The sequence below is a fragment of the Ambystoma mexicanum genome, chromosome 4q (genome assembly GCF_040938575.1).
Source record: "Ambystoma mexicanum isolate Mex_15411 chromosome 4q, UKY_AmexF1_1, whole genome shotgun sequence".
In the NCBI taxonomy this organism is placed as follows: Eukaryota; Metazoa; Chordata; class Amphibia; order Caudata; family Ambystomatidae; genus Ambystoma; species Ambystoma mexicanum.
The window spans coordinates 684,574,463-684,587,311 of record NC_090928.1 but is presented as its reverse complement, the minus strand read 5'-3'; positions in this window follow the sequence as shown (position 1 = coordinate 684,587,311).

Here is a 12,849-nt window from a genome sequence, read left to right as displayed (position 1 = left end):
GTACTGTTAGGGGATGTAGTAAGCCAGCAGGGTTCTGTTTCTGAGACTTGTGTTGTGCACAGACACCTCAGGTTTCAATAAATTGGGTGATGTCTTTTCGCCAGGTTGGCCACCAGTAGTTTTGTTTTACCTTAGCCTGAGTTTTGGCTATTCCTGGGTGTCCTTCCACTAATGAATCGTGGTAATTTGTGATGATTTGCTTTTGCAGTTCTTGGTCTTGGACATATAGTCGTCCTTGGAAATACGGTAGATTGTCTTCGATGGTGTACTGGTCACCTTTAAACAGCCATTCCTGTTGTGTTGATTGATCCATCGGTTATTGCAAACTGGTTCTTTGGTCATCCACACATGTGGTGGCAGCTATTCTGGTTTGAATCCTTTCCTCAGGAATTATGGCCAGAGGGTCGGATGCTGTAAAAGCCTCTTTTTGTTCACTCATGCGTGATAGAGCATCTGCTTTCCCATTGCGTACTCCAGGTCTATAAGTGATAATAAAATTGTATTCTGTGAAAAAGAGAGCCCAACGAAGTTGATGCGAGGATTGTGCTTTGGCGATTTTCAAGTATTCCAAGTTACGGTGGTCCGTGATGACAGTGACCGTATGTCTTGCCCAAGAAGGTAATTTCTCCAGGCCTTGAATGCTGCTTTAATCACCAGTAATTCCTTATCTGTGATTGCATAATTCAACTCGGGGCCTGTAAATTTGCAGGACCAGAATGCGACAGGGTGTTGTTGTCCTGTTTCAGGGTCTCGTTGTGACAATACTGCTCCCATGGCTATTTTTGAAGCATCTGTCTCAACTATGTAAGGTAGGTCTGATCGTGGGTGTCAAAGGACTGGTGCTATAGTGAATGCTAGTTTCAACTTCTGGAAGGCTTCTTCAGCTTCTGTCGACCAATGGAACTTTTGATTTTTCTTTAACAAGGAGGTAATTGGATGCACAATTTGTGAAAACCCAGGTATAAACTAACAGTAAAAGTTGGCGAATCTGAGCATGCTTTGCACTCCTTTCGTGGATGTTGGTGAGGGCCATTGGAGGATTGCATCCACCTTTCGTGTAGCCATATGTACGCCTTGTGGTGTGAGCATGAAACCGAGAAACTCGACCTCGGTTACATGGAAAAACATTTTTTTCCACCTTTGTATACCATTGGTGTTGTCGAAGCTTCTCTAAGACTGCCCGGATATGGCCTACATGATGTTCCATTGAATTTGAGTAGATAAGAAAGTTGTCAATGTAAACAAGAGTGCAAACGTCAAGTAGTTCACGGAGTACATCATTCATAAAGAATTGGAACGCCGCGGAGGCATTGCATAGCCCGAAGGGCATGACCTGGTATTCAAAGACGCCGTACTTTGTGCAGAAGGCCGTTTTCTATTTGTCTCCCTCTTTTACTCTTACAAGATGGTATGCTCCTCTTGAATCCAGTTTTGTGTAGATTTTAGCATGTTTCACTTGGTCCAGGAGCTCTGGTATAAGTGGTAAAGGATATCTATTTTTTACTGTGATCTGATTGATGGCTCTGTAGTCGATGCAATTTCTTAAGCCCCGCTCCTTTTTAGGCATGAAGAATAAGGGTGAGGAGGCAGGTGACTTGGACGGGCGAATGAAACCGTTTGCCAGGTACTGATCCAGGTAAGTTCTAAGATGCTGATTTTCTTGCTCTGTCAGAGCGTAAATTCGGCTGCAAGGGATATGGGCACCGGGTACAAGGTCTATTTGACAATCGTAGGGTCTGTGCAGGGGCAAAAACAGTGGTTTGCTCTTTTTTGAAGACATCCTGGTAATCTTGGTATTCAAGCGGTAAGGAGCTGATGAGGCCCAACACGATTTCTTTCTTCAGTTTAAGATTGGTGTCATCTTTTTTGTAACATGTGTCGGCACAATCATGAGGAAATGTCAGAACTTGTTTTTCCCAGTCGATCCTAGGATTGTGGGTCTCCAGCCAGGGCATTCCCAATATCATCTGGAACTGAGGATCACCGATGAGATCGAAAGTAATGTCCTCTTGATGCCCGTCCTGACATAGAAGCCAAAGAGATGTACAGGTAAGAACAGTTTCCCCCAGCTGGTAAGTATGCTGGCAGGAAGCAGGATGTCCAGGAAGCAGGATCTTCAAAGGTAAGTCTGACCTCAGGTGTTACGCTTCTTGCAAGTGCAGAATAATGCGAAGCGTCTGTCTTGAGGATCGGGGCAGCTTATATAGCTGAGATCGTGGGCACGCCCATTAGGGCCTGCTTACCAACCACACCCTGCCACTCCTAGGGAGTGAGCACGTGCAAAGGCAATCCATTAGCAGCCACACCCAAGAATGCACTTGGGGCTGCTTAATGCATGGAATGTTCAAGGTTAATGCATCCTGCTTAATGGATGGAATGTTCACGGTTAATGCATCTGAAGTGCTATGTCCATAAAAAAAGCTTTTTGGTGTTAAATTGATGTTCTTGTTTACTTTTGTTAATGAGCCTGGCGCCAAAAGCACCAGGACAGTGTCCACCCAGGTCTCCTGTGCATGCGACCCCTGCATGCCTGTGCCCCTGACTTAATGACCATGACACACAGTTCTCTCCCTTTCCTCTCCATGGGTCCCGGCTTGCTTCATGATCCCGATGTACTGTTTCTATACAATAGTGGCTTCGCCTGCAGTCTATTCACTATGTATGGCAACTTCTAAGATTACTTTGTCTACTTGCGTTGCTGCATTTGTACAGTTATTGAATGGCTTGTAGTTTCTGCAGTGCGCACACGTGTGCAATCTTCTTTTCGCATATGAAAGTTTACTCGATTCTTAACTTTGTCACCACTCTCTATAAGGTCAAGTGTAATCTGCCCCTAGGAAGGAGTACATGAAATGTCCCCCATCCATTTGGGAAGTGGGGGGAGAGGGCCACCAGAAAACATTGGAATAGCTCCCCAATGCATGGAGCAGTATGTTTTGCCCACCCTCGGGGCAGATGGGCACACTCATGTGCCCATCTGCCCGTAGGAAAGGGGCAAAATGAAAATAAAAATAAAAAAATATTATAACTTGTTTTGGATGGGTGTGGTGGGGCCACTGAACCACCATGGATGTTGTTAGTGGAAATGGGGGTGTACCTTCCCCCACCACGAATGGATGGGGGAATCTCATATAGCCCTGCCTGAGGGCAGATTGCTGGCGCAATCTGCCACTAGGAAGGAGTACATGAGATGCCCCCCATCCATTTGGGGTGGGAGGGAGAAGGCCACCAGAAAACATTGGAATGGCCCCCAATGCATGGGGCAGTGCATTTTTCCCACCCTGGGGGCATATGGGCACACTAATGTGCCCATCTGCCCCTAGGAAAGGGGCAAAACAAAAACAGAAATAAAAAAATTATAACGTGTTTTGGGTGGGTGTGGGGGGGCACTAAACCACCATGCATGTTTTTAGTGCAAAGGGTGGTGGTCCTCTTCCCCCAGCCCAAATGGATGGGGGCATCCCCTAGGAAGGAGTACATGAGATTCCCCCCCATCCATTTGGGGTGAATTTTTGAATTTTGAAGCACTTTTAAAGGCGCACACAACTAACCGAATCGTATCCTGGCGCAGATGGAACAGAGAAATGAGACTCAGAAGGCCAGGAGGACCAGCTGGGTAAACAGTACTATACAACAAACAAAAATAGTCAAAATCGGTAATTTATTTAAAGAGATAAGTTTTCAGACCTGCTCTAAAGGTCATCAGGAAGTTGGCTTGTCACAGATATAGCGGAAGACTATTCCACAATCTGGTTCCGGTCACTAAAAAACACTGATCTCCTCTAGACCTGTACTTCATTCTAGGAATTTCAAGGAGGAGGTGGTCCTCCGACCTAAGAGTGTGAGTGGGTTGGTATCGTTTCAATTTGTCTATTAGATAAGCTGGTGTCATGTCATGCAAGCATCGATAAACAAGACGACCGGTCTTAAATTTAATCCGATCTTCAGGGTGGGGGAGAAGGCCACCAGAAAACATCAGAATGGCCCCCAATGCATGGCACAGTACGTTTTACCCACCCTGGGGGCAGATGGGCACATAAATGTGCCCATCTGCCCCTAGGAAAGGGGCAAAACAAAAACTAAAATAAAAAACTATAACTTGTTTTGGGTGTGCTTGGGGGGAGGTGCCATAAATCACCATAGATGCTTTTAGTGGAAAGGGGGGTGGCCCTCTCCACCCCAGCCCAAATGGATGGGGGGAATCTCATGTAGCCGTCCCTGGGGGCAAATTGCTAGCGCAATCTGCCCCTAGGAAGGAGTACATAAGATGCCGCCACCATCCATTTGGGGTGGGGGGGAGAGGGGCACCAGAAAACATTGGATTGACCCAATGCATGGGGGCAGTATGTTTTGCCCACACTGGGGGCAGATGGGCACACTAATGTGCCCATCTGCCCCTAGGAAAGGGGCACAATTATATATATTATATTACATGGCCCACAGTAGTGGCAGTGTAGTTATGGTTAAGTTGCTGTTTCCATAGGAAGAGCACTTTTTGGGTGGCTTATATCTTCACTCTCCCTGGACGAATCCTCACCAAACTTTGCAAAAGAAGTATATAGCCCACTCTGAATTTTGCAAGGTTTGGTGAGGTTTGGTCCAGGGGGGGCAAAGTTATAGGGGGGGGGTCCCAAAATGTCTTTTTTTTCGCATAGACTGAATGGGGAAAAAAATGTGCTCTCGCGTACAGCCCAAACCGCTGGATGGATTTTCACCAAATTTGGACCCGGAACAGCGGCTTGGTCCCGAAAGCGTGCTTTTGTAAATTTGGTGAAAATCCATCCATTAGTTTTTTTTTAAATGACCAAAAAGTAGGTCACAAAAAATTAGTGATATCTATATCCGGTCCGCGGACACACTTCCCATTCAGTCCGCGGACAGTGTTCTGATTGGCTAATCGGCTTGCGTCATGTCCGCGGACATGCAACGTGTTCGCTGATTGGATGGTCAAGAGCGTGAAGTGCGCCAGATTTTTGGAAATGCCCGCCATCTTGTATTCGCAGACTTCCGCGGAGAGCTCAGTGTCAAATGGTGGGGAAATACAATTTTGGCAAGTGTGTTGGTCTGTAAAACTGTTTGGTGATGGTGGCGGGGGTAAGAGATGGTTCGAATATTGTATCTATTTAGGTGGTAGGCACCGCTGTTGTGTTTGTTGTGTCCACGGACAGTAGCGCTGTCCTTGATGTCCATAATCGTTTGATATGGGAATGTCCTAAGGACACTATACCTGTCTTCACTGTTCGCAGGCAAGTTGAAACTGTTCTAAGAACAAGCGCCCTGTCCGGGATGTTCGCAAATAAATGAAAATGGGGGTGTCCTAAGGACAGTATACCTGTCCGTATTGTTCGCAAGCAAGTTGAAACTGTTCTAAGAACACATGCGGTGTCCGGGATGTCTGCAAATAAATGCAAATGGAGGTGTCCTGAGGACACTATACCTGTCTGTATTGTTCGGGGCAAGTTGAAACTGTTGTAAGAACACACCTGGTGTTTGGGATGTCTGCCATTAATCAAAATGGAGGTGTCCTAATGACACTATACCTGTCCGTACTGTTCGCAGTCAAGTTGAAACTGTTCTAAGAACACACGCTGTGTTTGGGATGTCCGCAAATAAATGAAAAAGGAGGTGTCCTGAGGACACTATACCTGTCCGTATTGTTTGCAGGCAAGTAGAAACTGTTCTAAGGACATCCAAGGTGTCCACGGACATTAAAAATGCCATGAGGCCTAGTTAAAAATGTTTGATTCTATTGGTGTGCTCATAGTTAAAAATGTTTGATTCTATGGGTGTGATCTATGGGTGTGATATGCTGCAGTAATTGCTGCCAGGGCCTAGAGTCTTGGGTACATGGTTGAAGGCCATGCACCCAAGACTCTAGGCCCTGGCAGCACCCACCGCTGCATATCACACCTATCGATCACACCCATAGAATCAAACATGGGTGTGATGTATGGGTGTGATATGTTTTGGAGTTGTGGCCAGACTGTACCGAAGACCGAAGTTATAAGTACTGAAGTTATAAGCTACTATGGGTGTGATATGTTGTGGTGGTTGTGGCAGGGTGCATGGGTGAAGGCTGTAGGCTGTATAGTCAATACTCTAGGTCCTGACCACAACCACTGCACCATATCACCGCCATACATCATACCTATAGATTTGATTATCTTTCAAATGGTTTCAATTATACTTACTGCATGATTTGTTGACATTCAATACATTTTTCACATGTGTTTGGTACCTGGAGGAAGTATTCTTTTTCAAGTTCTGTGATAAAAGAAAATAGCATGTTAGTGTATGTATTCTAGAAAAACTTATTACATTTCATAATAGATATTTAAGCTTTTTTTTTTTACCCTCATATTTGGTTTACAAACCAGTTACAAACCAGTGTACTGTGCATTTTGCTCAGTTTCTGTGTTTGTTTTTGAAATCATTGGGTCTGCGGGAAAAAAACAAATCCTTGTCGGATTAAAAAACCCTTTTTTGTTTTGCTACAGTCTATGGGCCTCATTACGAGCCGCGGTAACCTGCCGGTTTTTCTGGCTCGGTTACCGCCGGACTCGTCTTACCATTCCGCCTCCATGATTCCCGGAATTACCGGGGCATTATGACCCCGGTGTCCCGGGAATTACGGAGGCGGAATTCGGCAAATCCCCATTCCCATTCAGTCCCATAGGACTCAATGGGAATGGGGAAGTGGAAACACCGGCACCATCTCGTGATGGTGCTGGTGTTTCCACGTCCGCCTGCAGGCGGGCGGTGTTAAACCCGCCAGGCCAGACTTGGCGGGAACGCCATCTCCCGCCTGCAGGATTCGAGATCGGGCGGTCCGGAAATACCAGTGGCAGTGGGTTTAACGCCACTGTTATTTCCGGACCGCCCGACCTGTAATGAGGCCCTATTTGATTGTTTCCTTTCAGTGTTTACTTCTTGTTTCTGGTTAATGTTCTATCTGTTGGATTGTTGCAGATTTCTGAAGCAGTTACATACCCGATGGCGCATTGTAACTGTCTATTTTTTCTTACAGCATACTTAACAAAAGCAGAAAAAACAGAGCTTCAAGACCTCTGGAATGACCTATCATCAGACAAAACACTATCTCAGAAATTGTACAGATTAGGCATAAAAATGCTCTCTCATAGAGAATGTGGTGCCTGCGAAGCTGCAGATCGTTTAACCGGTACTGCTTTGTTTGGAAAATCTGAAAATATAGTATGGCTAAGTCTTGGTTCTGCTAAATCTAGAAAAAGAGTTCTCAAATCATATTATGACATAGAAACAATAGCCAAAAATGATCCAAACAGCCAAGACATTTTGAAAAACAATTTACTGGAGACATACTACCCAAACAGGAGTACAATTTAGGAAAACATGTGTCTATACCACATAGCCCAAAACTTTGCATACAAAAATAATATAAAACCTGATGAAAGCAAAGGTAGATATACAGTGACAGATTGTGAAGGCAGCTTAGTAAAACTTACCAAACCAAGTTTAATTAATCATATCAAATTGTCATTAAAAACTCCTCAAAAGAAAGAACTATATTACATGTCCCTCCTACAACTTTTTAAACCATGGAGAAAAGAAGAAGAGTTACTAGATAACTATGACTGCTACGAAGATGCTTACAAAGAAAATGAAAGCACTATCACCGATGTGAACTTTATGCAGTACAAAACAATGTTGCAAATTGAACAGCAACATGAAGAAGAATTCCAGGCCCAACTAGATAAGGACACTCCCGACAGTAGTCAACCTTCTATAACAGGAAGCCAAGAACCACTGGGACAGCCACTAATAGCAAATGAGGCAGAATTAGCTATGACAGAAGTAGAAAACACCATGTGTCACTTTGAAGAAGATACAGAAGACTTAAGTGCACTACAATCAAAACTAAACAAAGAGCAGCACACCATTTTTGAAGAAGTAACAAAACAAATTGCACATGGTGTACAACATGAAAATAAAGAATGTACCTGCCAAAAATACAAACCTATACTACTATACGTCAGTGGTGAAGCTGGTTCAGGTAAAACATTCTTAATAAAAATCATCAGCAAGTTCCTTCAACAATTGACAAACAACAAACTGTCAGCTGCTGTAACTGCCCCCACAGGTTTAGCTTCCTACAACATAGGTGGTGTCACTTTACACCGATTACTACTCCTTCCAGTAGAACACCAAAACAAATTAGATTATTACAAACTTTCTACAGAAGCTGCAATGGAACTACGCAGAGTTTTGAAACAAATGAAAATGCTACTAATAGATGAAGTGAGCATGATCTCCAACCTAATGTTGGCTTTGATTCATCTCAGATTGCAAGAAGTACTTAAAACAAACTATGAAGAACTCTTAGGAGGAAAACACATTATTGTTTTCGGAGATCTTCTTCAATTGACACCAGTGAAAGGTGAACCTATCTTTAAAACCTTAGGACAGAAACTGTGCCGTAAAACTATTGGCAGCATAGGAAATGTCAACCTTTGGCAACATTTCCAATACACAGAATTAACAGAAAACATGTGCCAATCCACAGACCTCACCTACGCCAACATTTTAAAAAGTATTAGAGTGGGCAATGATTGCATTGTAATCATTGATATATTTTGATTCATCTGTTCTTTTTATGTAATATGTGTTCTTAGGTGATTTACCTTTAACATTATGTCTAACTGAAGACATGAAGTTGTTTACTTCACCTGTTTCTGTAACTGGTCTAGGGAAACCAAACCTGCATTTGGTGTAGTATTTCCCTTTCTTTTTGTATTTGCGATGAAAATATTGGCCACATTTGTGTCTTTGAAATTGTACAATTTGTGCATGAAGGTCACTATTTGTCGTTTGTGAAGGGATTTCACAAGTGACATATTTTTGGATGAACTGCAAAACAGTGGCATCACTGTCCAGACCAAATTTAGGAGCATCTTTAATCCATAAAAGCATGTGGATATGTGGTGCTCCTCTGGCTTGATATTCTTTTCGCCAAAAGAAGTGTTCCACTTCTCCGAGTGGAGGAACAGTTTTATTACAAATAAAGTGTTATATAGCAATGAAACGATGATGGAAATATCTTGAAACATTAACAGGATCTAGAGAGCAAAGTTCTCCAGATGTTAGTATATCTATGTTTGTTTTGTTTTTGTTTGATATGCGTAGGAAATCATGTATATTCTGCACAACTTAATGTAACAAACCAAGTCGGTGGTCCAAGGTTTCTGATCATATAACGTACATCTCTGTGACGTCGGAACCAGTATTCTTTTGTACCACGCATGTTTGCAAATAGATTTGTAATACTTGATTGTAAAACCTCATCTTTTTCTTGCACTTTTTGTATTAATTGTGTAGCCGACATATTTTGAAACTGTGTTCCCGATTTCAATGTGTGCAACTCCGTAGAATAGAGTTGCTAGTTCACTTTCAAAGAGTAGGTGGAATATGCATTCCGCATTTTGTCTAAATCTGGGATCTTCAGAATACATTCGTAATGAGTGGTATTCTGCTGCTGTTATTTGAGTGGGTCTGTCATCGTATCTTCCTCCTTTGCCAGTAGGAAATAGTAGACGAAAAGCATGTGCTTCTATACTTTTTTCCCATATGCTCATTGGTGATCCTTTGGTTTGTTGCATTTGGTACATTTCTAGTGCATCATCTATGTTGTCTTTAGAGTGCAATGGATGAATTGTATAATGGTCTAAAATATTGGATACTGCTTCTGTATCCAGAAGTTCAAATTGTCCAGTTTCTCGTGACTGTTGAATTATTTCAGTTGTTCCCCTTACGTTTTCTTCAATATTTATTTCTTTGTAGTACTCATTATTGTCTTTTAAATAGTGCAAGGCTTGTCTAACTTTATGTAAGTCGACGAGTTGTTGCCAATTGTTTTTGTCTTTTGTTGGTACACCATTTACTAAGATAATGAAAGATTGTTCTATTGGACGTTGCACTCCTAGAGTGTGTACATTTTCTGTCAGATTTAATGGTAAATAAACTACTTTGCCTGTTTTTGGTAGAAGACGTATTATTGCTTGAAATGGGTGTACTGTTTGAATTATGATGCTCTCATATAAATTGAGTTGTTGCAGGGTTTTGGTAGTGGAAATAATTCCAAATTATTTGTGATAGCACGTGAAGGAGTTTGGTTGTTGTCAAGTTTTGTAGTGCAGTAACTGCAAAGTATTAAAGGGTCAGTTATTTCATATTTGTTTTCTGCTATAAGGTAGAGAGCTAATTCAAACCATTTAGAATCTTCATTGTTGTCTATTTTGTATGTTATGTCTATAGTTTTTGTGTTAGTTTTATAAAAAGTTCTGCGGCAACACACACACACATGGTTTGGTATTTCAGCAGATGTACTTTTAGATTTTAGTATTTCTGTTTTGTATGTGTGTAGTAGAAGGTTGCCATGTGTACAATTGTTGGTAGTTTCTTGTTAAGGTATTGGTTTTGTAAGTGGCTTTCACTTCCAAAATATCTTTTCTGGATATGGTCAATTTCTTCAAGTAGTTCTTTGGCTGTACCATGTAGAAGATTGTTATTTAAATTGGCTAGTGCTAATGCAGGACTTTTAGCATAGCACAGTGTATAGACTAGATTTCTTATAGTTGGATGATGAGTTGATATCATTTTGATATGATGGAAGGTGCTTTTGAAAATTGGCCCTGAAATGCAGGCTAATGAATGCCCTTGTAGCCCTGTGTATTTACGCACTAGACAGGTATCCATATTTTACAGAAGTTGCATTTTGATTTTGTCTTTGCCTTTCCCATATTGATTGAGAAATTGGAGTAAAGATTTGAAAGATTTTTTGGGAATGTTACACATTGAACTGCATGACCATTCGTATACTGGATTTTTTGGTCCAGTCGAATGGAGAGGTAATTCTGAGTTTTCAGGGGATATTTTTGTAAGCAGTATTTCTTGTTCCATTATGGTATTATTAATTTTTTCATAACGTCGTCCATTGCTATGTATAGAAATTGTATTTGTATGCTTCTTCATTAAAATATGGTTCTGTGTTTGTGGTGTGACTCCATTCACATCCACAGATATTTAAGAAGTTGTTTTTGTTGACATTCCGTTTATTGAGAAGTCTTTTTTGTAATTTACTAATTAGTTTTGTTAGTGGTTTCATTCTTTTTAACACTAAAATAAATATTTTCTTTTGAATAGGATTGCACTGTCTATCAAGGCTTCTAATATTAATTTTCTATGGTAGGTTTTAAGGGTTGTGCATGATTTCTCTCCTGTTTTTATAAGATTTTGAAGGACTCTGTGGCGGAAAATATTTGCAAAAATATTTTTGGGGATATTTTTACTTGCCATTATACCAAGAGTAGTTTTAGCAGTAGTGGTAGCTGAATTCTTGATAATCGTTTTCTGTTTCGTTTTACAATTTGATAGAGGAGGCAAAGTTTCTGTACTTGAAAAATGTTTAGTTTTGCTAAATGACTGTATTAGCTGTTTTGTTTGAACTTTTTTTACAAATTCTGCTAGAGATGGATGCTTATTTTGGATACTTCTTTTTTCATTTGCTCTACTTCTACGTTGTTTTCTATGGACTTGCTTTTTGCTAGGCATTCTTTGGGGTCTGTTGAAAAACAAAAGGTATGGGTTTGGTTGTTCTGCGATGCTTGTGTGCTGTGTGCCTGAGTGTCTGAGTATGATGGTAGAGATGTATGTGATGGTGTGTGGAGGCTATTCTTCTATTTGTGTGTTACTATACTGGGGTTCAGATGACAATAGAAAGTAAGCTAGTGGTGAGGAGAAGAACAAATACTAAATCTAATGGTACAGAATTAAAACAATTCTTTGTTCTGCAATAATAACATTCTAGAGGCTGAGTTATGTCATTTGTTCGCCAAAAAATGGGGATTTGTGCAGCATTCTGCCTGCGAATTCCTGTTTAACAAATGGGTATTTGTGGGCAGAATGGTGCACTAATCTTTTTTTTTGGTGCACAAATACCATGAATCAACCGCACAGTGTGTTTGAGTAACAGTAAGGAGGCCACCAGGGGGCGCATAGGTGATGGCAGCCTAGGTGCCGAGTTCCCGCCGAGACCGGGCCTTTCAAGGGGATTGAGCCCCCCCCAGAGCCCCCAAGCGGAACCGCTGGACAGCCTTATAGCGGTGACCCCCCCGAGGCACCCCTGCTCGTAAGAGCAAAGCTCGAGGCCCCCGGGAGTCAGGAGAACGGGCCATGACGGAGCAGTGACCGAGAGGGAGAGCACGCCCGAGTGTCCAGGGAACAAGAACTGCCCGCCGGAGAGCCTGCCCTCCCATCGGGCTGCGGAGCCCCGGAAAAGGAGAGGTGCGCCGAGGCAGGAGGGCCAGCGTGTGGATCCAGCCCGCAGCAGTCCACAGGAGGTGGACAGCGCTGCAACGATAAGGAGGTCCACCGGCCGGGCCCACCCCCAAAAGATTTCGGCAGAAAGCAAGTGGAAGCGGCCCGCAGAGGTGAGGCACTCCCCCGCCAGTATCTGCCCTCCCCGGCAGTGGCACACCGGATTGGGACCCCCGAACGAGGATCTGGGCCTGCGTCACCCCCTCCTCGCCCTCGGGGACGGAACAATCTCCCAGAGGAGCCGGCCTAGCGGGAGGAGCGGGCGGGCAGCCCCCAAATCCGGCATCCGGGTCCTGGGAAACCCCGCCGGAGAACCTGTCCTCCCGTCGGGCTGCGGAGCCCCGGAAAAGGAGCAGCCCGCGGCAGGCCACAGGAGGCAGACACGGCCGCAGCGAGAAGGAGGCCCACCCCTAACAGACTTCAGCGGATGGTGAGTGGAAGCGGCTCGCAGAGGTGAGGCACTCTGGGCCCACATCACCTCCTCCCCGCCTCCGGGGA